This window comes from Saccopteryx leptura, chromosome 1 (assembly GCF_036850995.1).
Source record: "Saccopteryx leptura isolate mSacLep1 chromosome 1, mSacLep1_pri_phased_curated, whole genome shotgun sequence".
NCBI classification, from domain to species: Eukaryota; Metazoa; Chordata; class Mammalia; order Chiroptera; family Emballonuridae; genus Saccopteryx; species Saccopteryx leptura.
The window spans coordinates 156,175,114-156,200,580 of NC_089503.1; the positions used below are offsets into that span (position 1 = coordinate 156,175,114).

Genomic DNA, 25,467 nt, shown 5'->3' on the forward strand with positions numbered 1-25,467 from the left:
TAATGAGGCAGCCCATGCCCAGCTCCAGGGGCGGGGGGGAGGGGATGCTGGAATGCGGGCTTACATTTGCCAGGCCTTTTCATTCTTTAAAAACAACTGGAAATCAAGACAATTTTGGTGAGTGCTTCCCATTTTTAAATGGTAGATTAAATATCTTGAAAACATTATATGGGCCAGTGAACTCCACAGTCAGGCCAGATTTGGCCTTCAGGTTGCCAATTTGCAGACCCTGCTCTCGGTTTTATAGGCACATCATCAGAAGAAATGGAAGGGCATCCTAGGTCCACAGCCAGGTACAGCTGGGAATGGTGCATGCTACCACTCTTACATACCTGCGCTAGTACCTTGCAGTCTTGTGGTATTTGAAACACACACAAGCAAACGGACAGAATCTGTTTTTTATTTCTTTCAGTATTCTCCAAGTTTATTTAACCATGTAATTCATTCTCACGGAATACCTTTTTATCATTGGCATTTTTCTTACAACTCTGACCTCAGAGTTAGACAAAAGCTATAAAATACTCAATTAACTGTCAATTGAGTATCTATAAGAATTTGGGTCCCGCCCTGGCCGGTTGGCTCAGCGGTAGAGCGTCGGCCTAGCGTGCGGAGGACCCGGGTTCGATTCCCGGCCAGGGCACACAGGAGAAGCGCCCATTTGCTTCTCCACCCCTCCGCCGCGCTTTCCCTCTCTGTCTCTCTCTTCCCCTCCCGCAGCCAAGGCTCCATTGGAGCAAAGATGGCCCGGGCGCTGGGGATGGCTCTGTGGCCTCTGCCCCAGGCGCTAGAGTGGCTCTGGTCGCAACATGGCGACGCCCAGGATGGGCAGAGCATCGCCCCCTGGTGGGCAGAGCATCACCCCTGGTGGGCGTGCCGGGTGGATCCCGGTCGGGCGCATGCGAGAGTCTGTCTGACTGTCTCTCCCTGTTTCCAGCTTCAGAAAAATGAAAAAAAAAAAAAAGAAAAAAAAAAAAAAAAAAAGAATTTGGGTCCCAAGAGGGAGATTATTAACACAAAACACAACAGTATAGAATGATACAGAAAGCAGTTTGGTTGGGTTTAATTCACGAATGTAGCCAACTGGGTAAGAGCTGCCCCTGTCTGTAAGGTCTAGTATGACAAAGCAGTTTCTTAGTAATTAAGTGTCTTTTAAACTTGGGAAGATTTAGCATAATTCAATTGCAAAGCACAGATGTTCTGATGTTCCGTCTTCTCTGAGAGAGCGACCGTGTCTCCAGATAAGCAAGGAATGGCACTAAGACACAGAGTGGAATTGTGGATTGAGTCACTGAGCAGAAAAACAGAATGTGTTCTTCCTCAGAAATGACAAATTTAGGCCCTGGCCAGTTGGCTCAGCTGTAGAGCATCCGCCCGGTGTGTGGAAGTTCCCCTCTCCTTCCTCTCTGTCTCTCTCTTCCCCTCCCGCAGCCGAGGCTCCATTGGAGCAAAGTTGGCCCCAGGCGCTGAGGATGGCTCCATGGCCTTCACTTCGGGTGCTAGAATGGCTGCAGTGGCAACAGAGCAATGCCCCAGATGGGCAGAGCATGCCCCCTGGTGGGCATGCCGGGTGGTTCTTGGTCCAGCACATGCTGGAGTGTGTCTCTCTGCCTCCCTGCTTCTAACTTCTGGAAAAAAAAACAAAAACCATAAAAAAAAAAGAGAAAGAAATGATGAATTTTGAAAATCCTGTGAGGGAGCACTCTTGCCTATTTGCAGCTCGTGGTTTATCTTTAGATCAAAAAACCTACGAGTCAGAGCAGAGATGGCTCTTTCGCCACCTATAACGTTCTTCAGCTCCTACAGAGTGTGCTCACTAGGAACACATCTGAGTGATGGCTCTAGGGAGTGTTAGAAGTGACATTCTTTTTCATTGGAGCAGAACTCAAGAGAGTCTAGGCCCTGGCCGGTTGGCTCAGTGGTAGAGCGTTGGCCCAGCATGTGGATGTCCCTGGTTCGATTCCTGGTCTGGGCACATAGGAGAAGTACCCATCTGCTTTTCCACACCTCCCCTTCTCGCTTCTCTTTCTCTTTTTTTCTCCCTCCTGCAGCCATGGCTCGATTGGAGCGAGTTGGCCCTGGGTGCTAGGATGGCTCCATGGCCTCCACCTCAGGCGCTAGAAAGAGCACAGTTGTGGAGCAATGTAGCAACGCCCCAGATGGGCAGAGCATCGCCCCCTGGGCTTGCCTGGTAGATCCAGGTACAGGAGCGTGCTGGAGTCGGTCTCTGCCTCCCCCTCCTCTCACTGAATAAAAAAAAAATAAAAAAAAAAAAGAAAGTCTATTACAGCAGGAGGCTGGAGGACGATGGACACAGATGAGGAAAACCATGTTGCAGAACAAAAGCTTACTTTTGCTACCACAGAAAGTTCAAGTGGAACTTGAAATATTTATTAAGAGCCTCCCATGCCTCATAACTGACCCCTTCACACAATAGAAGCAACACATCCGAGAATTCTTAACTATCTACCCAGCGGTGGAGGCAAGTGGAGGGTGGCGGTGACGGGGGACAGGAGAGAAGCTATTCAACACGAGACAGGGAGCAAGCGTCAGGGTACAAGAGCAATCTGAACTAACAGAATAGAGATTTTTTTTTAAAAAAAGATCTTTATAGATATGGACATTTTATATGTACTAGTGATAACATTTTAAACCACTGGGAAAAAATAAATGATTCCGTACGTTTCACTTGCCAGGGCCAAACAAAGAGGTGGTTTAGGTAGGCGTTAGCTCTTCCACCACCTCACATTCTCCATTAGAACCCCCCCATTCTTGAATATAGATAATTCACATTTTCTTAAATTAGTGTAAGGTGCCATGCAAATAAGCAGAGAGGCTCACGCTTTTCCGGTAACATTACTATCCCAAGACCCACCCGTACAGAAATTCTGGAGTTACTAGTGGGTGTTGGGACACGTGTGCCTGTATGTCTGTGTGCATTTTGTATATTCATAGAGGAAAGTCTGGAGGAATACTGACTGAAGTAAGGAATAACCGCTGGGTGGTGGCGGTGGGCGGTCCCGGGGGATGGGAAGTGGAGGCTGTTCCTTACCTCCCTCTACCTGTTCTTTCTTTCTTCTATAGCTGAGGTTAAAACCACTAGGGCGCTTTCTCAAAAATGCAGAAGCAGAAACCCAGGCCCTACCTCCAAAGATTCTGATTTAACTGGTTTTGGGGGAAGGCGTGTTTTTTCTATCTGTCTGTTTTTAAGTTTCCCAGGTGTTTCTACTGTGTAGACATATTTGAAAACCACTATTCTAAAACGTTTAACAGTTTTATGTGGGCATATTGCTATCCAAGTGCTGTACCCGCCCCCCCCCCCCCCATCCCCGTCGCCCTTGTACTTAGGTTTGGCCGTGTATCTGGGTTTTGGTCGTGGGCTGTGGACTAAGTGGAACATGCAACTTTCAGGTGTGGCCTTGAAGGGAAGAAGCAGGCCCTACACTTCTCTTTGTGCCCTGGTTCTTGCTGGCTGGCCTGCAGACATGGGAGTGTAAATGGAACTGGCCATCTTAGACCCAGACGAAAGCCATGAGTGCAGAATGGCAGAGCCGTGAGAGAGGAGGGGACAGGGCCTGTTCTTGCAGTCACCAGGTCAGCCCTGGGTTGCTGATGTCTAGATTATGACGTGAGAGAAATGAGATTCTATCTTTTTAGAGCTTCCGTTGTTTTGACCTCTGTAAAGAGGTCAACCTAATATTTGTACAACATAATGTTCTACAATGCTTATAATGCTTATACCATGAACTCTCACTCCATATGTTTATGTATTGTTTGAGTGTCTTATATAATAAATTTAAAAATTAGAGCCTGGCTTGGGGTGGCGCAGTGGATAATGCATCGACCTGGAATGCTGAGGTCACTGGTTCGAGGCCCTGGGCTTGCCCGGCCAGGCATGCCACAATGAAGCAATGAACAACTAAAGTGAGGCAACTATGAGTTGATACCAATTGGTCCCTAACCCCGCTGTAAAATCAATAAATAAAATAATGTTTTTTAAAAAAGGAAATGTATAGACAGACAGGCAGACAGAGAGACAGAGACAGACAGACAAGTATACATAGAGACAGGAAGGAAGAAAGCACATGCATCAAGGATAAAATAACAATTGATTAACAGCAGAAGAGAACTGAAGAGATTTTTTTTATTTTTTTATTTTTTTATTTTTTATTTATTCATTTTAGAGAGGAGAGGGAGAGACAGAGAGAGAGAAGGGGGGAGGAGCTGGAAGCATCAACTCCCATATGTGCCTTGAACCAGGCAGGCAAGCCCAGAGTTTCGAACCGGCAACCTCAGCATTTCCAGGTCATCGCTTTATCCACTGTGCCACCACAGGTCAGGCTGAAGAGAGATTTTGGTTTTCTGACATAAAAATATTTCAAATTGTTAATACCTTCATACAAAGCAAATTCAAATATTTATTGAGGACTGCTTATATGAAAGAAACTAAGGTGATAAAAATAAGCATGTAATTGTTTAAAAATAAATCCAGATTTACTTAATATACTTATGAGTAAATAGTTAATTTCAGCACAATAGTATCATCCCTATTTTCTTTTTTTTTTTTTTTGTATTTTTCCGAAGCTGGAAATGGGGAGAGACAGTCAGACTCCCGCATGCGCTCGACCGGGATCCACCCGGCATGCCCACCAGGGGGCGACGCTCTGCCCACCAGGGGGCGATGCTCTGCCCCTCCGGGGGCGTCGCTCTGTCGCAACCAGAGCCACTCTAGCGCCTGGGGCAGAGGCCAAGAAGCCATCCCCAGCGCCCGGGCTATCTTTGCTCCAATGGAGCCTCGCTGCGGGAGGGGAAGAGAGAGACAGAGAGGAAGGAGAGGGGGAGGGGTGGAGAAGCAGATGGGCGCCTCTCCTGTGTGCCCTGGCCGGGAATCAAACCCGGGACCCCTGCATGCCAGGCCGACGCTCTACCACTGAGCCAACTGGCCAGGGTTCATCCCTATTTTCCAAGTAATAGTCTTAATTTAAATTTCATTGATTTGAAGTTTTGTTTGTATTTTAACTTGGTAACATTTGTTTTGCTCTATAGAAATATACAAGTGATAAGGAAAAACAATTTAAATGGAATGTTATTCTTATATAGTTTTAGTATCTGTAATGAAGAATTTTTATGTACATTTGTCTATAATAAAATAATTTCAGTCCTATGCACCCAGGAAGTTGTGAGAATTTAATTTCTTTAAAAGATGTCCACACAATACACAATATGACTTTGAGACTATGCAGATTCTCCCAAAGTAAACGGCCGAGTGGGGTGTGGAGTAAGGGAGGTTTAGAGTCAGAACGAAGTTGGAGTTGTGGCCCTCCCACTCAGTGCCTGGGTGACCTTGAGCGAGTCCCTTCTTCTCTCCAGACTTTTTAGTCTTTCCTGGTGAGTGAGAGTGTTGGACACCAAGCTGTCTACAGAGCTTTCCAGCCCTGATCTCTGGGGTTCTCGATTTGAGGGTGGAGTCCAAAATATTTGTGAAAACAAAACAAAAAAGCCCTCCTGAAGTTCAAGTGTCACATTGCCCCCTCCTGGACCTTTGTAGTGTTCATATGAACCAGGAGGAAAAAAATGAAGGGACTAATTAAGAAATACAAATTGGTCATTATAAAATAGTCACAGGGATGTAAATAAAGTACAGCACAGAGAGTATAGTCAGTGATATTGTAATGACTGTATCAGGTGCCCGGTGGGGACTTGAAATATCAGGGGAACACTTTGTAAAGTATATAATTAGTCTAACCACTATGCTGTACACCTGAAACTAATATAAAATAATATTAAATGTTAAAAAAAAAAAGAACAGCAGGTCCCCGTGTTCAACGTTGGAAGTATATTCTATGTTTTTACTAAGAAAGTTAACTGGAAAGGACCTGCAGTTGTACAGTAAGACATATCATAATTGTACAAGTGACTTGTATGTCAGGGGTCCACGTGATGCAATTGCCTTATAGGACACTTTGATTTGGGGGAGAAGTGGAAGAATATTCAACCTTTCTACTCTTATCTTTCCAAAGATTTTTTCTTCTTCTTCTTTTTTTTTTTTTTTTGTACTTTTCCCAAGTGAGAAGAGGGAAATGAGAAGCAGGGAGGAGACAGACAGACAGACTCCCGCCTGCGCACAACTGGGATCCACCCAGCATATCCACCAGGAGGTGATGCTCTGCCCATCTGAGGCGTTGCTCCGTTGCTGCCGGAGCCATTCTAGTGCCTGAGGTGGAGGCCATGGAACCATCCTCAGAGTCCAAGCCAACTTTGCTCCAATGGAGCCTTGGCTGCAGGAGGGGAAGAGACAGAGAGAAAGGAGAGGGGAAAGGGTGGAGAAGCAGATGGGCACTTCTCCTGTGTGCCCTGGCTGGGAATCAAACCTGGGACTTCCACACACTGGTTGATGCTCTCCTGCTGAGCCAACCAGCCAGGGCCAATTTTTTCTTCTTAATCCTCAAAAGGAATCTGTCCTGATGCCGCCCTTAGGAACTATGTTTGGAATGGTGCATACATTTCCATCAGAAACATCGCCTCTGTTGCTTCCGATTCCTGAGCCCACCCATCTCCCCAGCTCTGAAATCTCAGGCTGGATTCATTTACAGCAACCTAATTGGAAAGAAAAGAAACTGGGTTTTTTCCCTCTAAATTATCCATCCATAGGTTTCCTCTATCTGAAAACCTCTGAGGTGGAGCTGGGTTTTCAAAGGTAAAAAGCAGCTCTTCATCACGGTAATCATTTAACAAATGGAACAAGCATACTGAGAAAGAGAACTGTTGCTTCTTCACAGCTCAAGTTGTAAAAAAAATCCTCACAAAATACCCAACAGCCTGACCAGGTGGTGGTGCAGTGGATAGAGTGTCGGACTGGGACATGGAAGACCCAGGTTCAAAATCCCGAGGTCACTGGCTTGAGCGTGGGCTCATCTGATTTGATCAAGGCTCACCAGCTTGAGCCCAAGGTCGCTGGCTTGAGCAAGGGGTCACTTGGTCTGCTGCAGCCCTCTCCCTCCCCCCACCAAGACACATATGAGAAAGCAATCAATGAACAACTAAGATGCCTTAGTGACAAATTGATGCTTCTCATCTCTCTCCTTTCCTGTCTGTCTATCCCTATCTGTCCCTCTCTCTGACCTTCTGTCTCTGTCACAAAAATAAGTAAATAAATAAACAAAATTAAAAAGCTACACAAATAGTAGCTTATAAGAAGATGCATAGGTAGCCAGGTGGTATAGACAATGGGAAACCTAAACTTTTATTGAAATTTACTGGATAAACTCAACTAATAATCCTGGTCTCTTTAAATCATAATGATTATATCAATAATAAGAGTACATAGTCTGTGGTAGGCACTATTCCCTATGCTTTATGTGTATTAATCATTTAATTTTAACAAAAATCCTCTGGGAGGTAGGGAATAATAACTCAAATTTTACAGAAATGGGAGCTTTAATGAGCACAGGAAGGTCAGGCTGAGACTGAGCCCAGCAGAGAGCCTCCAGTCTTGAGCATCTTAACAAATACATTGGGCTATATAATTATTTCCAGGATATATTTTATGACAATGAAATAATTATTTATGTCTAGGATACAATACTTGGCATAAGGGAAGTTGAACACTTTGCTATACGCATCTCTAGCCTAGTACAAAGCAGGCTCTCAGTGACTGTTGTGGGTGAGTGGATGCGTAAGTAAACGTAGACTATCACAGATTTCCTCAGTTGCCGCAATTTACCACCAATAGTTTCCACCTTCCTCTTCTCACTGCCCACCCTCCACCTTACTAACCTGGTTAATGTTAAATTTACCCTGTCTTCTCTCTGTTCAGTCCTAACCAACAGGCCTGTACTTCCCATGCTTCATTGATTGGACATCCTGCTCGGGTCATACAAAGAGAGACGGCAATCCAGCGGGGATGTGGGGCACAATGTGAGAAACCCCGAGGAGTTACAGACACTGAGAAGAGGCGGAGGGGAGCACAGGGATTTCTCAGACTGAGACTCTCTCACCTCATCCTCTGAGACCTGTACCAGCCATAGCATCCTTTGGTCATTCACCCAACACTGATCGAGCATTTACTGTCTGCCGTCCCTGTGCCAGGCATCAGATGTGTAGACACTGGATGAGAAAGACACTCTGTTACTTCTCACTATGATTAATACATCTCCCTCAACATCGCCACAACTCAGGTGAACCTTATTTCTCTTTCTTACTCATTTCCACATCTTATCGGGACTCCCTGTCTGGGAGTTCTTTTATTATCTGTATGGCATTCATTATTCATTTACTTGCACAGTAAGTAAGCACCTATGGTGTAACAAACATCGTAGTAGGTGCAGGAGATACGATATTGAGCTAAGCAGAGAGCGTTCTGCACTCATGGGGCTTAGAATAACTCAAGTTTATCTGCACTTGCTATCCTTCCTTCTCTCAGCTTCTTTAAAAGGCATAAAGTTATATAAAAGTGATAGCTATAACAATATGCTGTATTTTTAACATGTAGAGATGTAATAATTATAACAATAATAGCACAAGAAAAGGGAGAAGAGAATGGAGCTGTAAAAGAGTGAACTTTCTGGATTGGAATTAAGTTAGTATAAATCTAAATCAGGTCCTGATAAGTTAAAATGTCTATTTTAAACTATAGAGCAACCACTCGGAAAATAAGTAGAAATATAGAGTTAAAAAAATAATTAAAGGGCTATCCACATGCAGAAGAATAAAGTCAGACCCTTACCTCACACCATAAACAAAGGTCAACTCAAAATGCATCAAACACCCAAATGTTAGAGCTAAAACTATAAATTCTTAGAAGAAAACATAGGTATAAATCTTCACAACATTGGGTTAAACAATAGTATTTTAGACATGACACCAAAAGTACAAGCAACAAAAAAAATTTAATAAACTGGACATAATCAATTAAAAATGTTTATGCTTCAAAGGACACCATCAAGAAAGTGAAAGGACAATCAACAGAATGGGAAATATTTTTGCTAATTCTGTATCTGATAAGGGACTTGTATCTAGAATCTATAAATAAAGCAACTCATAATAAATAAGAAGATAACCCAATTTAAAAATGGGCAAAGAATCTGAATAGACATTTTTCCCAAAGAAGATAGACTAATAACCGATAAGCATGTAAAAAAGATGCTCAACGTCATTAGCCATCAGGGAATGTAAAACCACAATGAAATCTACTTTACCTCCACTAGGCTGGCTAGAATAGAAAAGACAGATAATAACAAACATTAGCCAGGCTGTAGAAAAACCAGAGTCCTCATACACTGATGGTGGGGATGTAAAATGGTGCAGCCCCTTGAGAAACAATCTGTCAGTTTCTGAAACAGTTGAATACAGTTATCACATAACCCAGCAATTTCACTCCCTGGTGTATACCTAAAAGCAACAAAAACACACATCCGCACAAGAACTTATATACAAATATTTGCAGCAGTATAATTCATAACAGCTAAAAAGCAGAAACAACCCAAATTACCATCAAATGATGAATGGATAAACAAAATGTGGTATATTCATGCAATAGAATATCATTTATCAATAAAAAGAAATGAAGTACTGATATATGCTACAACATGGGCAAACCTTGAATATACTAGGCTAAGTGAAAGAAATTAGTCACAAAGGGCTATACATTGTATAATTCCATTTACATGAAATGTTCGAAACAGGCAAATCTATAGAAACAGAAAATACATTGGTGATTGACTAGGGTTTGGGGTGCATTTGGAAATGCTGGCTAAGAATAACATTTCTTTTTAGTGTAATGAAAATATTTGAAAATTGACTGTGGTAATGTATGCACAACTGTGAACATACTACAAGCCGTTGAGTTGTATACTTTAAGTGAATGAATTGTATGGTATTTGAATTATATCTCAATAAAGCTGTTAAAATGCATTTAAGAGAATGAAAGGAATTGAAATCTTACACTAGAAAATACTCACTGGATGCAAACTACCCAGCCGGCTGCCTGCAAATCTTCTTCCTGTTACCTTCACCATGCTTTTGGATTGAATATAACCTTCTAATTCTAGACCACTCGTGTTTCATTTCTGCCTGTCACATCTCTAGAAGCCCCCATCTTCCCCCAGCTCACACTCTCAACAGCTAGCTCCCCTTTCAGGTTTTTATTTAGTCTTGGCTACAGCTCTTTGGCCAAACTGCCCCAGATGGCTACAGCAAAGATTTACAGAGTTGTGGAATGTGAGAAAGAGAAGACGCTTCAGCTCTCCTCTCCTCCCACATCTTCACTCCATGGACGAGGAGACAAGGGCCCCAAAAGGCCACGTGACTTGTCCATGGTTCCAGCACTACTTAGTCCATGCTCACCTCCTCCAGAAACCTTCCTTCAGTAAGGGCCAATGTCTCCTCTTCTTTCTGCCTGGTCTCTGATCATTGCATCACTTAAAGGTATGGAATGCATTGAGCTAAGACATCATTCACATCTAGACTCAGATCTTGCAGCCCAGAGAGGAAAACAATGCCTTTTATGGCCACAGCCGCCCTGTCTCAACTGCTAAGGCTTTTCTTCTCTTCTTACAAGCGATTCAAATTCATCGAGACCAGCTCAGTGCTAGCCAGGAGCACACATGGGTACAAACTCCCTGGTTTCCACCAAGAACATTCCCTCAACTCACCTGACAGAAAACCACTGTTCAGGTTTTCAGAAAAGAGCTATTTGGTTCATATGAAACATAGCATCTTTACGTGTTTCAATGCTCCCAGGAAAGAGAACGGTGTAACACAAGGTATTTACATTTCTTCTGACGGGCTCTCCCACTTCCTGTCCTGCCCAGAGCTCAACTCTGTTTGCCAGGAAGCCACCTGCCAGGCCTTTCTTTCTAAAATGTAGCTGTTACTGACCTGCCTGAAATCCTCCATTAGAATGATGATGGAATTAAATCCAATCTCCATTGCATAGGCTAGAAAGCTCTTCCATGCTGGGTCTTTTTTTTTTTTTTTTATAAATAAATTTTTATTTTAATGGGGTGGCATCAATAAATCAGGATACATATATTCAAAGAAAACATATCCAGGTTATCTTGTCATTTAGTTCTGTTGCATACCCATCACCCAAAGAGAGATAGTCCTCTGTCACCCTCTATCCAGTTTTCTTTGTACCCCTCCCCCTCCCCTTCCCCCTCTCCCTCCTTCCCTCCTCCCCCCCTAACCACCACACTCCTGTCCATGTCTCTTAGTCTCACTTTTATGTCCTACCAATGTATGGAATCCTTCAGTTCTTGTTTTTTTCTGATTTGCTTATTTCACTCCGCATAATGTTATCAAGATTCCATCATTCTGCTGTAAGTGATCTGATGTCATTATTTCTTCTAGCTGAATAGTATACCATGGTGTATATGTGCTCCATCTTCTTTATCCAGTCTTCTATTTTTTTTACAGTGATTAAAAGCCTTTAAGCAAACTCTTGGCCAATACAGCAAGAATCCATAAAAGAGTAGTGTCCTTAACATGTTCACCAAGTCCACGTTGGTCCCATCACCATGCCAAATCCCTGAAAAATGCAACCCAACCACAGTTCAGTCTATTAGGAGCTGTCACAGGGAGCAGGAGTCCAGGAAAAGTCCACATCCAGAAAAAGTCTGCATGGCACTGGAATTGTTGTCACCATTCTATACTTTGCAGCTCATGTCCAAGTCCCAATGACCGCTGCTTCTAGCTGGTAATGATTCAGGTAGACTGGGAAAGCCATTTGCAGCATGCGTGGATATGGAGCTTCTGTTCTCCTCTGCCTGGAGAGATGAGACCAGGTTGCTTTTCCCTGGAGCTCTGCGACTGTCATGCCTGGATCTTTGTTTTATTTCTAGCTTCATTTCTCATCTCCCTTGCTCTCATTTACCCCCCACCTCGATAGGGTTCAGGACACGCTTCCCCAAACTAGGGCAGCTTGAAATAGTGAGTGTGTGAAGCAGGAGGGTAACTGACTTTATTCTCTCCTTGCTCACCTTCGCTGAGTCATGTTATAAACCTGCAGGTGGGAGGGAAGGAGCATCCTTATCTCTGAAGGCAAGGGGGCACGAGGAGAATCCTAACAAGCTTCCCCCAGTTTATCACACTAATCTCCTACTCTCTGACCCATCCTGTTTCGCCATGACTGTCCACTCTTCACCAAAACCGCCATCACAATCTCGGGTCACACTGTTTCTTCGGGTCGTCATTTCCTTACACATGACCCTGGGTTACAGAAAACTCATATTAAATTTATGTGCCTTTCTTCGGTTAATCTGTCTTTCTTGGTTTAATTTTCAGACCTAGTCAGGGACTCTTAAGAGGGTGAAAGGAAACTTTTCCTCCCCTAAAATCCTATATTTGAAACATATCGAAATGCTTGAGATCCCATAAACATCCCAAGCTGCTTTGTGCTTCTGTGCCTTTGACCGTGAATTCCCTCTGCCCGGACTGTTTTCCTCGACCCATTCCCCCATGATCTCTCAAAGCTCTAGCCCTCTGGGAAGTCCTCTTTGACTTTCTTAAGTCCACAGAGCTCTCAGAGTATTTGGTGCACCTCTGTTATATGTATTTACCTCTCTGTGGTATTGCTATTTATATGAGCATCTCGTCTACCTGTCTAGACTATGAGGGTACTCAGGGCAGGGAGGATGTTGTATTCATCTCTATCTCAAACAGTACCTGGTATAGTGTAGGTACTCAATACATGCTTATGGAATAAATAAATGATTAAATGAATTAAAACAGGTTTGTTGGTAAGCACAAAATTGTTTTGAATTTTTGTTTTATAAGAGATTAATTCCATTCTTATTTCAATCATTTAATGGTCGAAATTCTACTTCTTATTCAAATTTAGCTTAAATTCCTTTTCTTTCCTGTCCCTTCCCTTCTCTTCTGTTCCTGATACCCCAACCAAAGTTCAGCTCTTCTCTGGTATTTCCCCCATGAACTTTGTGTTTTCCTTCAACATCTTCACGTCCTATCTAGTGTTTGGTTTACTTGTGTACACATGTCTCTCTACTGGAATGTGGATTTCTAAGGCAAGGGTCCTTGAGCTTATTAATTTCAGGATTCTAAGCACCTGGTACCCAGGAGGTGTCCATAAATGCTGGCTGGCTTGAGCAGTGGTGGTGTAATGGATAGAGCATCGACCTGGGATGCCGAGGTGTTGTGGACCATAAATGGCAAAAAGCCATTTTAGATTCAAGGCTTAGCAAAAGGCTAAGTTCTCCCCCCTCCATCTCCATATTTGGCTATGATGCTGAGTATTTGCACCCACTCTAGTTGCTTCCTTGGGTTGCTGGAAGCAATATACATGCCCTTCCTCTGACTCTTTGTTTGTTTCAGATGTTGGTAGATTTCACTAATGTATCCTGTTTTTGCCTTGGGAAAGTTCCTGTCTTAGCCTTGGATGTGCAACTTTGTATCAGGGTCCTTGATTAGCATATGGCTATATAATAAAGCAAACTGGGGCTATAGGGCACTCGGATACTACCAGGCATTTTGAAGAGTCCTCCTGGTCCCATCGTTTTTGTTTTGATAAGTGTGTTTCCTTAATTCCGCACCGTTATTAGGAGCAGCGCTGGTCCGTGGCACCTAGGTCTCAGGTTCAAAATCCCAAGGTCACCAGCTTGAGTGTAGGCTCACCAGCTTGAGCACAGGGTTGCTAGCTAGATGGATTCACTGACATCATCCCATGGTTGCTGACTTGAAGCCCAAGGTTGCTGGCTTGAAGCCCAAAGGTTGTTGGCTTGAAGCCCAAAGATCACTGGCTTGAAGCCAAAGTCACTGGCTTGAGCTCAAGGTCACTGGTTTGAGCAAGTGGTCACTGGCTCAGCTGGAGCCCTGCCCTCACTCCAGGTGAAGGCCTGTATGAGAAGCAATCGATGAACAACTAAAGTGCTGCAACTACGAGTTGATGCTTCTCATCTCCCTTCCTGTCTCTCTCATTCTCTCTCAAAAAACAAACAAACCTTTTTTGTAATGTTAGTTGAATTTACTTGAATTGTACTGATAGAAAAGGCAGTGGATTCTAGAAGATACAGAAATAGATATTTCTGTCATAAACATCCTCCTCTGGCTGAGAAAAAAAAACATAGCTCACTACAAATGACTGATCTATGATAAGGAAGAAAAGGCATAAATTTAACAAAACAAAAACAAAAACGCTCTCAATTGTTTTCGCCTGAAACAAGGGCAGGTTTCTTTCAAGTGCCTCTAACCAGAGCGGCTCTGGCTAGAAAATTTCTGTGACACTGTGGGTTTGACGGAATGCCTCACTGCTTCTGTACAGCATTCTAGGGCTCCCAGTGAGGCACGCCTCAAATGTGGCTCAACATTCCTGAGAAGGTTGTTTGAACTGTAAGCATCAGAATGTTTACAGACTGGTGTTAGCTCCAGCCCACAAACAATAAAAACAATCCATTTATGGCTTCCTCTTGGAAGGCTACCAAGGTTAAAATGAGAACAGTTAGAGTAAAAAACACTCCATTTCCCTCTTTTTTTTTTTAGGGTGTGATAGGCTAGAAGCTTCCAGCAGAATTTGCTTTATTTTAAAGCATGAGAAATAATCCCTGCTCTGTCTTCAAGACCTTCTTTGCACTTCTAGATCCTTCTCAACGGTTCTACAAACGCACACTCATGCACTTGCCCTTCTCCCTACTCCCTGCCTTCCTTCTGTTTATTCTTCCTCAAGGGAGCCAAGACCAACACTAATTAGCAGTGAATTAAATCCCACCTCTAAGCCACTAGGGAGTTGGTGTGTACCCAGAGTTCCAAGGCATCCTACTCCCTTCCCCCTCAAAGACTCACAGTTAAATATCCAGCCCTGAAGGAAAGTTGTGAGACCTGAATCAATTATGCAATTTATTCCTAAAGTTTACCTTCCCTATAATAAAATATTCTTTCATGCCTCTGGCGCCCATCTTGGCCTACCTGGAGCCCACTTGCTCCTCGTCTTACTCAGCCTTCAAGACCTTACTGTAATAGCACCTCGATGTTTTCTTTTCTCTAGTCACCCAGAGAAGGCTGGGACTCGCAAGGGTGGCAATGCGGGAAGAATTAGGGAAGGTCACCAGAAGCAAAGATGTGTCATTACAGACCAAGGTTAAGATCAACCCATACCCTCCTTTTCCCAGTGACTATGTACAGATGCAAAAGTTGGACAGTGAATAAGGCTAATAGGAAAGAAATTATTCACTTGAAGTACAGTAATGGAGGGGAGTTCTACAGGTACCACGGATCACCAGGAAGACAAGCAAGCTGGACATTCAGATGCTTTATGACCTCATCTCAGTTTTCCTCTGCAATCTTACTTCTTAACACATCCCTAAACCACACCAACCAGAGGCTGCAAGCAGATTGGCCGTGTCATGGTTTCCCTTGATGACCCAAGCACATGTGTGGATTTGTAGGACTACAAAGACGGGGTCCCTCAGGGTTAATCTCCCATGTTATGTTTGAGAAACAGATCCAGGGAGGTCAAGAGACTTGCTAGTTAGTGGCAGGAACAAGATTAGAACCAAATATCTTTATCTCTTTACACCATGTCAGCCTACCAAGCAGCCCAACAGAATGAATGAGTCTCTAAAATGAATTGTTGGGATTTAAAAACCAAGCTAGGAAAAAAAAAACAAAAAAAAAACACATATATATATATATATATATATATATATATATATATAATCAAACAGCTAAGTAAATATTTTTATTTGATATCAACTCAAAATAAAATTTAGAAAATATCAATATTTTCTCTCGATCATAGAGGACTTTATTACTAAAACAGCTCAAAGTCACACCTCCCTACGTGCTCCACAAGAGAATAATTTAGAAAACCATTGTTCACTGCACATGCAAAATTATTGCGATAAGTTGTTTGTGATGGCAAAAAATAGGTATAGAATTGGCTTAATAAATGTCAATGCCGTCTTATTTTGTGCCATGATTGCTTAGCATGCTCATAGGCCGAATCATCTCTTAGCACTGGACCCCACATACAAAGTGGTCACCTCGCAAACAAAGGCAGCATTGAAACTTGCTTGTTGTTAGTCTTTCAAAGAAAAGTCCCTGGCACATACACTATGTACTTTTTCATCTTTCAAACTGTGCCCAGTCCATTTATCTTTCATGCCTGGTGTTCCATCTCCCCCCAAACCAGCTCACCCAACTCATTTGTCATTTCCCGCTCATTTCTCCCTCCTGCAAGCCCAGCTGGTCCACAGCCTGGGCCCCACAAGCCCTCACCACGCCCAAGCGTAGCTGGTTACTTATCTTATGGCTGCGTTCTTGCTTCCTCATTGATAACTATCTACTGAGAGCTTCCAATAAACAGCACCTGCTCAACAAGTAGGTTGAACACAGAGAATCTGTCATTCAAACCACAACCCTTTCCAGAGGAGAAGGGGGCACTATTGACAATAACACGGGGACATCAGGTGTAAGGCAGGACTGTCCCTGACAAGGGGACATACAGGTACCCTGTCACTAAGTGCCGGTGTGGCAGACACTGCAGGGTGGCCCACTCAACCTGTTTACTAACTCTCTTTTTCCTTCTTGCTACCTCCTATTAGAGAGGCTGGGAATTACAGCCTCTCTTTCTCCACCAGAGTTAGCGCTGGCTTGGAGACATGTTCTGGGCAATGAGAACTTAGGGAGGGGCTTCTAATGAACTTGGGCTTCCTGATAAAACGGGACATTTAAAGTTAGCATGGCTCCTTTCCCTTTCTTCCCGTGTGGAAGTCGTCTGGAGCTGTCTGGCCACCTAAAGGCCATGACCTGGTAACTATGGCAGCAAAAGGAAAGATGACAGAGCAGAAAAATAGGAATACACTCATGTTTTCTTTTTATAGCAGTTAAAACGAAGTTATTAATCACCTATTACAGCGATTTTCAACTTTTTCACGCCATGGCACTCATAAACTAATTACTAAAATTCTGCAGTACACCAAAAAATATACAGTATTCTATTTTCTGCAGATCTGACAAAATAAATAAATATGTGTAATTTTGATTCATTGGCACCGAACAACTATTGTTGTGTTGTCTGGTGTCATTTTATTTTATTTTATTTGACAATCTATGAAAAAAAAGGTCAGTGCCCCTGACTAAATCATCAGGTATTGCATGTTTTAAAAATTCTTGCAGTACACCAATTGAAAATTGCTGGCCTGTTACTATGTATGAATTATGTTCCCCCCAAATTCATATGTTGAAGACTTAATGCTCAATATGATGGAATTTGGAGATGGGGCCTATGGGGGGGGGTAATTAGGTTTAGATTAGCTTAGTTCATGAAGGTGGGGTCTTCATATTGAGATTAGTGTCCTTGTAAAAAGAGACCAGAAAGCTGGCATTTTCTCTCTCTCTCTCTCTCTCTCTGTCATGTGAGGATACAGAAAAAAGGTGTCCATCTATAAGTCAGAAAGAGAGCTCTCACCAGAAACAATCATGCTGGCTGGCACCCTGAGCTCAGACATCCAGCCTCCAGACCTGTGAGAAAATTAATTTCTGTTGTTTATGCCTCCTGGTCTAGGTATTACATTATGGCAGACTGCACTGATGAGTACACCTATTTAGACTTCTTCTTCTGCAAGAAAATACACTTCTGGTAGCTAAGTAGAAAGGTTCTTTTATTATTTGCAGCCAAAAGCATTCTTAACTTAGAATAGCTACCATCGTTTGGGTCCAGTTACTTTATATATATGATCTTTCATCCTTCCAACAGCTCTGAAAGGTCCCTGCAATTACCCTCATTTTTCAGACGAAGAAACGAAACTTCAGGAGGACGTGGTCATCTGTTCACAGTCATACAGGCAGTAAATAGCAGTTTGATGCCCAGTCCAGGCCTGTCTGACTGAGAAGGCTGTGCGGCCCACACACAGAGGCTGCTGCTTCGCCAGCCCCGTGGGCAGCAGCTGTGAATGCACAGCCGTCTCTGCTGAACGATGCTTCAGGAAAGAGAAGCAGGGAAAAGAAATCATTCTCCCCTGCTGTCTGCTCTTTCCTGCCCTAAGCAATGTGAGGGCACCACCCACTCACTCCACTATAGAATATTCCTCCAACACAAGGTGAGATGCCCAGTTCAGCCAACATTAATTTTGAGTGCCTGCCTGCTTTATGCCATCGGTAGGAGGCCCTCCCCAGGAGCCCTGTAAATACGACTAAACCAGCAGCTAGCGGGGCAAAGTAAATACATAAACGCCTTGTTGAAATACACCTCTCTCTGCACAGGAAGGTGGGCACCCAGAGAGCACGGGGGCGGGACGGAGTCAGGACATTCAGGGAAGGCTTCCTGGGAGAGGGGACCCAAAGGAATTTGCCTGTGTGACTGCACAAGTACTAAGTTAAGAAAGTGTGGGTCAGGAAACAGAAAGCGAAATGGATTTTTAAAATTGTACCCCTGAATTTGAGGCCACATGAAGGACAGGGAAATGCAGCGCCATCGCTTGCTCAGGAGGAGCGCGCATGGTGCTGTGGTGTGTCCAGGGAGCACTTGTCTAAATTTGAAGTCCAGAAAAGTTTAAAAGGCTTTAAACATCTTCAGGATTAAATGTGATCAGAGTGTATTTTCTTAGCCAAGAGTGGAACTAATATCCTATTTTTGAATCTTTGTCTCTGTTGTGATGGGCAGCTTTCACCAAATAATCTGGCATTGAATAAAAAGGTTTAATTCACCAGTTTGCAATGTTCACTGAATATTCTAGCAATGAAACAAGCCATTTCAAGCCAAGAGTTTATTTACTTAGCATGGCAGTATAGTAACCTTTAAGAGTGTTGCATCCTAGCCTAACCTGTGGTGGTGCAGTGGACAAGGCATCAAACTGGTAATGCTGATGTTGCCAGTTCAAAGCCCTGGGCTTGCCTGGAGGGGGCACATGCAATAAGCAACCAAGAAACAGTTAAAGTGAAGCAACTATGAGTTTATACTTCTCGCTCCCCCACCCTCTGTAAATCAATAAAAAATATTTTTTTAAATGTTGCATCACGGCCCTGGCCGGTTGGCTCACTGGTGGAGCGTCGGCCTGGCATGCAGAAGTCCCAGGTTCGATTCCCGGCCAGGGCACACAGGAGAGACGCCCATCTGCTTCTCCACCCCTCCCCCTCTCCTTCCTCTCTGTCTCTCTCTTCCCCTCCCACAGCCCAGCCGCAGCCGAGGCTCCATTGGAGCAGGGATGGCCCGGGGGCTGGGGATGGCTCCTTGGCCTCTGCCCCAGGCGCTAGAGTGGCTCTGGTCGCAGCAGAGCGACGCCCCCCCCCCCCCCCGAGGGGCAGATCATCGCCCCCTGGTGGGCAGAGCGTCGCCCCCTGGTGGGCGTGCGGGGTGGATCCTGGTCGGGCGCATGCAGGAGTCTGGCTGTCTCTCCCCGTTTCTAGCTTCGGAAAAATACCAAAAAAAAAAAAAAAAAAAAATGTTGCATCACGTTTTCTGTAAATATGAACAAAGGCAATTGTTTTAGAGCTTTGGTAAATCTTGTTTTACTTTCCTGGACAGACAGTAGTCACCAGACCACACAAAATGGTTCTCAACGTGGATGTGATGTGCTATACAAAGACAGTGACTCCTGAGGAAGTCTGAGTTTTGGCAAGATGAAGTACTCCTCGCCTAGATCACCTTCTAAATCTCTCCATCCAAAGCCGGCCACCCAGCCCACAACATCTCTGCCTCCCAATAGCATCTCTGCTTCCCTGAGAGATTCTGAATTCTCCAGCGCATGCAATGTGATGGAACACAAACCCACTAACACAAATTTGTCTCAGCGTTACACGCAGTTCCTTCAAGAGGCATGATTTTTTCACTGGGGCTGCTCAAGGCTTAATTTTCAAACTCCCAAAACGCTGCTAAATGGCTGTTTCTGGCCACACATGTCCTGCATAAATGAAGCAGGCTGGTGACTGTCATGTATTGTGGAAGAGCCCAAACAGGTCAGATCTCCCAAGAGGAGATTGTGGCGATCACAGAATGCCAACAAAGGGCAGCAACCAAGTTGTTCAGAGCTAAAAGTCCTGAGTTGATGCAGTCAACAATAATCGATATGTGACAAGGAAAAATAACCAATAAAAGTGTGTCTACATTGTTAATTTACCAGAAGTGCAGAACTCAAGTTTCTAGGGCCCACCAGGTAGATGAACATAATCTATACAAAATTAACCCATCTTAGTGAAATTTCATAAAACAATGAAAGAATCCTCCGAGGCTCCAGAGAGAAAAAGTAGGTTTCATGCCAAGAAACAAGAATTGGAATGACACTGAACTTTCAGCAACGCCAGAAGCTATAAAAGATGAACCGATGACTTTGGACATTTGCAGGAATTAATTCCTCTACTTAGCCAACCATCAATTAAATGTGAGAGTAAAATAAAGGCATTTTCAGACATGTAAGTTCTCAAATGTTACTTCCCATAACCCTTTCTTAAGAAGCTACCAAAGTGGATGCTCCCTAAAAAGAAGGTGTAAACCAAGAAAGGAAAACTAGAACACAACAAACTGACAAACCGGAATCAGCACAGCAGGGAAGTGAAGGGAAGTCTTAGAATGCCAGTGCGTGTCAGGGCTAGAACTGAACTGGGGAAGGAAGAGGAACCCAGGGGTCGCGAGGGGTCCAGCCAGGGGAACCAAGGCTGATTTTGGAGGGGTTGGGTGGGGTAGAGAAACAACTAGCAATTCTCTGAAAATACCAAGGAGTGGTATTTTACAGAGTCATTAGTATTTGGGAAGAAACAGCAATAGGATTCTGAAAATTGAACAAATGAAAAAAATAATTATTTTCTCCAAAAAACTGGTGCAGAAAAAGCAATGCAATTATAGTTACAGTCATGATGCAAACTCAGTGTTGAAGTCATTAAAATTGTGATATTGCATGTGGACGGAATTTTCCAGTGAGATGTGTGCGAACTCTCGTCCTCATCATTCTAGCACAATCAGTAGCCCCCCAACTCTGCTTCTCTGCACCCCTGTACTGAAATGACAGCTGTTAATCTGTAAGAACAATTTCCTCCTTCTTCCAAAAGTCATGTTTGACCAACCATTTCTGAAACTAGCCAAATTTTGGCTGCTCTGGCTAAGTCCTAAGAAACATTTAGCCCGAGCCAGATAGTCCTAGGAGCTTTCCTATGCCTGGCATCTTCAAATAAAGGGCTGTGCTAATAACGCTCTGATTTCCTCCCACAGACTGTGTTGCAAAAATAAAGGGAGGGAAGTGGGAGGAGATGGAGTAAGAGAGCTGTGCCCTCACCTAAAATAAGGAAAAGTACATAGATTCTGTCTAAAATTGAATCAAGAACTGGCTGGCCATCTAAACAAATTATTTGGAAATAGGGAGGTAAGTACTCCAACAGCTAAAAAACAGAGTGATTGTATCCCAGGAAGGAACTATTGTTTTGTTAAAATATTTTTAGGTGCTGTAATTCATAAAATTAGATGAAGGCATTATTTTGATATTTAAGAAACTTTTAAAAAGTAAACATTTTCAATTTAAAGCAAAAAAAAATTTACATAATCAAGTGTGTCTATAAATTATCCCAACTAAATGGTCCCAACAAATAGAGCTGGAGAAAGCTTTCTTGGTGGCTTTCAGGATTGGAAAGAGGAAGGTCTAGTGAGCAGCTAGTTCGGCAAAGATGGGGAAGCAGTTAGTTGGAGTGCATTCCAGACCTCCCAGACACACTGTAGGTCAGAATAGTTTGCTAAATAGGGTATTGGGGCTTCCTAGAAAAGCATCAAGTTCTCTGTTGTTCATGGAAGATAAAGAAAAGAGTTCTTTTTAGCTTCCTGCTCTCCAACTTAACTTCCTTCCTTCCTTCCTTCCTTCCTTCCTTCCTTCCTTCCTTCCTTCCTTCCTTCCTTCCTTCCTTCCTTCCTTCCTTCCTTCCTTCCTTCCTTCCTTCCTTCCTTCCTTCCTTCCTTCCTTCCTTCCTTCCTTCCTTCCTTCCTTCCTTCCTTCCTTCCTTCCTTCCTTCCTTCCTTCCTTCCTTCCTTCCTTCCTTCCCTCCTTCCCTCCCTCCCTCCCTCCCTCCCTCCCTCCCTCCCCTCCCTCCCTCCCTCCCTCCCTCCCTCCCTCCCTTCTTCCCTCCCTTCTTTCCTCCCTCCCTCCCTCCCTTCCTTTCTTCTTTCTTTCTCTCTCTTTCTCTCTCTCTTCTGTGCAACTCTCTTTAGACTGGACTTTTTCTCTTTTACTCACTTTCCCCTAATCTGTGAGTTTTCTCCTCACTTAATACTCTTTTTCCACTTGGCTTTATTTTTCTCTGTAATCATAAATCCTTCCTGTCATACCCACCCTCTCTCTCTTCTCATTTCCATGCTAATTCTTGGCCAAAGTGCGTGTATTTTTTATCCTTAATTTTCCAAGTAGTTAGCTGAAATGATCTGTCTTTTGAATGAGACTCGCCCATCTGTAAAATTGGTTAATATTACATGGAATGCTTAAAATAATGGCTGAGCTATCTTTGAAGTTCTTGAAAAAAAAATAATTTTAAGAGCTGTGATCTGCTTAATTCAAATTGTAGACTATTATCTTCATAAATTATTTGAATATTCATTCTTTTCTTGAAATTTATAACTTCAATTCTAGAGAACTTTTTCTAGCATGACAAAAGGAAATGACAACAATAGAATGAGAGTCATTTTATGAAGTTCTTCCTTTCAGAAATAAAAAAAATTAGTGAATTAAGGCTCCTACTTCCTAGGGAAATACTGTCATGAGACTCAAAGAATATAGTTGGATTTTTTAATGTTTTAATTTTCTCAAAATAAAATGATATATTTGACTGAAAATGCTAATCTACTAAGACAAAATCTTTTCTTCTTTTAAAACTGTAAGTCTAGGGGTATTCAAATTTTCCGATCATATGTTATCAATGAATAATATTGATTTATAGGATTCATTGCTCAGGAATTAAGGATGTGTAAAGAATTATGGTTCTTGGCCTGACCTGTGGTGGCGCAGTGGGATAAAGCGTCAACCTGGAACACTGAGGTCGCCGGTTCGAAACCTTGGGCTTGCCTGGTCAAGGCACATATGGGAGTTGATGCTTCCTGCTCCTCCCCCTTCTCTCTCTCTCTCTCACTCCTCTCTCTCTAAAAAAAATCAATAAATAAAATATTGAAAAAAAAAGAATTATGGTTCTTTAAAAACACCAACATTTGCTAATTAACGTATTTGAATGGTTTTGTTAACCAATGTCACCCCAATAAATTCAATAAAAAATAAAAGTAAATTAAAGTATTTGAATGGTATCAGTGCTTCTCCCAAATTAATCCATTTTAACCGAAAACCTCAGGGTAAACCAAGAGCACTGAGGGCTCTATGGCCTATGTGGGGAATGCAGGTTTCACACAAACCTGCCTTTATTTTAAATGTAGGCTAGTTATTAGAAAAAAAGCACATACCAAACTAAACATCCAGCCCACATTTCTTCCTAACGCAGAAGGAGGTCTTTCTGAAGGTTTTTCCAGGCTTACCACTTACCAGCGGTCAGGCCAAAAATAAACCCGTGCGGGCTTAGCGGGGCAAATTCAACAGCACACGAAACACTAGTCCATAGAGAGGTGGCCTTAGCCTTCTCCCTATTAGCCTCTCTTTGGGACCCCACCCACTCACCCCCATCTCCTAATTAGAAAGCTAATTAGAATTCCAAGTTTACATGCTAAATAGGGAGGGAGGTGAGGTGGCAGGCCAGGATTCCTTAAATTCGAGCACTCTTCTCCCTGGTTAGTGCAGGGAGCCCGGGAGAGAGCCGTCCGGGACTAGTTGGCGGAGGGCAGTGTTTACTTTCAGTTGCCTGAGAGGAAAGATCTGTTTTACAAATTGCACATTCTGAAAAAATAAAATTAAGAACAACAGCAACATGCCTTTGGCTTTTAGCACTTTAAGGAAAAGAAACAAGAAACAAGTATCTTATAAGCTCAATCATTAGTACCATGGTAACCTAAGGGGACACAAGGAGAGCTCCTCCAGAACAGTTCCTGGTTCCTGCCAGGCTGCGTCTCAACAGTGCAGGGCGACTTCTTCAGTTACCATGGCAACCAAAATTAGAAGTGGTTTTCCAACACTAACAGAAACCATCTTTTTTGAAGCGCTTCTGTGAATCATATTGAATACTTATGATACAAGCTTGAATGATACATATTTTCTTTAAAAAACAAAAGCACAAAACCCACCATAATGCCATAAACACACGCTTGTTTTAGATTCCTCTTTGAAATCCTGACTAGGCTTTTCGGTCCGGATTTGTTTGTTTCCCTTTCGGATCCCCGCGGGCTCCCGTGCGAACGCGATTTGTTTAATTTCCAAACTTGTCTGAACTGCTCGGGTGAGAGTTAAGAGTGTGGTTCGTTCGCTCTGGTTTTGTCACGGGGTGAGGCTTAGGGTTGGGGCGGGGCAGGTCTTGTCTCCTAAACTCAGGAGGACGAAGTAGGGTGCGGAGCTGGAGGGGGAGGGAGAGGGGGAGGGGAAGGAGGAGCGGAGAGGAGGGGTGGGGAGGAGGGGGAATGGGGTGGGAGGAGGTAGAGGAGGGAGAGGACCCGGGAGAAAAAGTGCAGATGGCTCTGAGTCTTCGCTGCCCCTCTGAGGGCTCAGAGCACTATCCTTTGCTGTCTTGAGCTCTCCATCTGCCCAGATGCTGTGACAGGCACACAAAGGCTGGTCAGAAGTGGCATTCTAAAGCCCCCATTGCGACCCTTTGCCCTCTCTGGGTCGTCACCGCCGCCTTGGGCGTCCGGGAAGAGAAGACGAGGCTCTTCTTTCCTTGCACTGTCTTTCCAAAAAAGCACCTTTCCTTAGGGGGAGTCGTGGCGTGGGGAGAGGTGGCACGTTTCATCCCCTGGCCACTGCCCTTCGTTGTCGGTCCCGTCCCCCACCAGCACGGCTCAGGCAGGTGCCCAGCCCCGGTGACACACGGCAGCCCGGGGGCCCGCGCTCCAGGTGTGCTCGCGCAGGGCGCCAGAGGCCCTCCTGGGCTCACGTGCGGCGCGCACAGACCAGGGCTCAGGGACACACGCACACATCCCCGCACACGCCACACAGGCCCGGACCACGCGCGCGGGCGCTCTGTCGCCTCCCGCCCCAACGCCCTGTCCCCTGATGGGCCTGGGTGGGGACGCTCCCAGGCAGTGCCTCCCGACTCCCACTCAGCCCTCTTCCCACCTGGATTGCTCTCTCTTTGCTCCTGGGAGCGCGGGGAGGTGGGGGGACAGGCGACCCTCCTAGCCCCATCTACGGGCGGGGTGCGGGTGCTGGCTGCGAGCCCCACGGCCCTCCCTTACCTTCTGGCGAACCCGACTCCGATCGGCAGCGCGGCTGGCGCTGGGGCGGCCACGGGCGCGAGCGGTGCGGAGGTGTCGTGGCACCGGGAGCCCCCGGGGCTCCCCAAGCTGTAGGGGCGGCCGACCAGAGCGACAGTGGCCGCGGCAAACCCCGCCCGCCCGCCCGCGGGGCCAGGGCTTGGCCGCGCGCGGACCCAGGAGCCCCGTAGCGTTTCCCGAAGGACCAA

At 44.3% G+C, this 25,467-nt stretch overlaps 1 protein-coding gene across 2 annotated transcripts in view; it reads right to left on the reverse strand.

Moving 5' to 3' along the window:
• NIM1K (NIM1 serine/threonine protein kinase) overlaps nucleotides 1-25,397 on the reverse strand; it is a 41,363-nt gene extending 15,966 nt beyond the window's left edge. The window contains exons 1-2 of one of the 2 annotated variants that reach the window (XM_066378142.1): nucleotides 25,241-25,397; nucleotides 22,909-23,053 (exon numbers count right to left, since the gene is read on the reverse strand). The gene's annotated coding sequence lies outside the window, so the exon portion shown is untranslated. The remainder of the gene's footprint in view (nucleotides 1-22,908; nucleotides 23,054-25,240) is intronic. The other variant, XM_066378134.1, reaches the window with a different exon arrangement.
• Nucleotides 25,398-25,467: the final 70 nt, after the last annotated feature.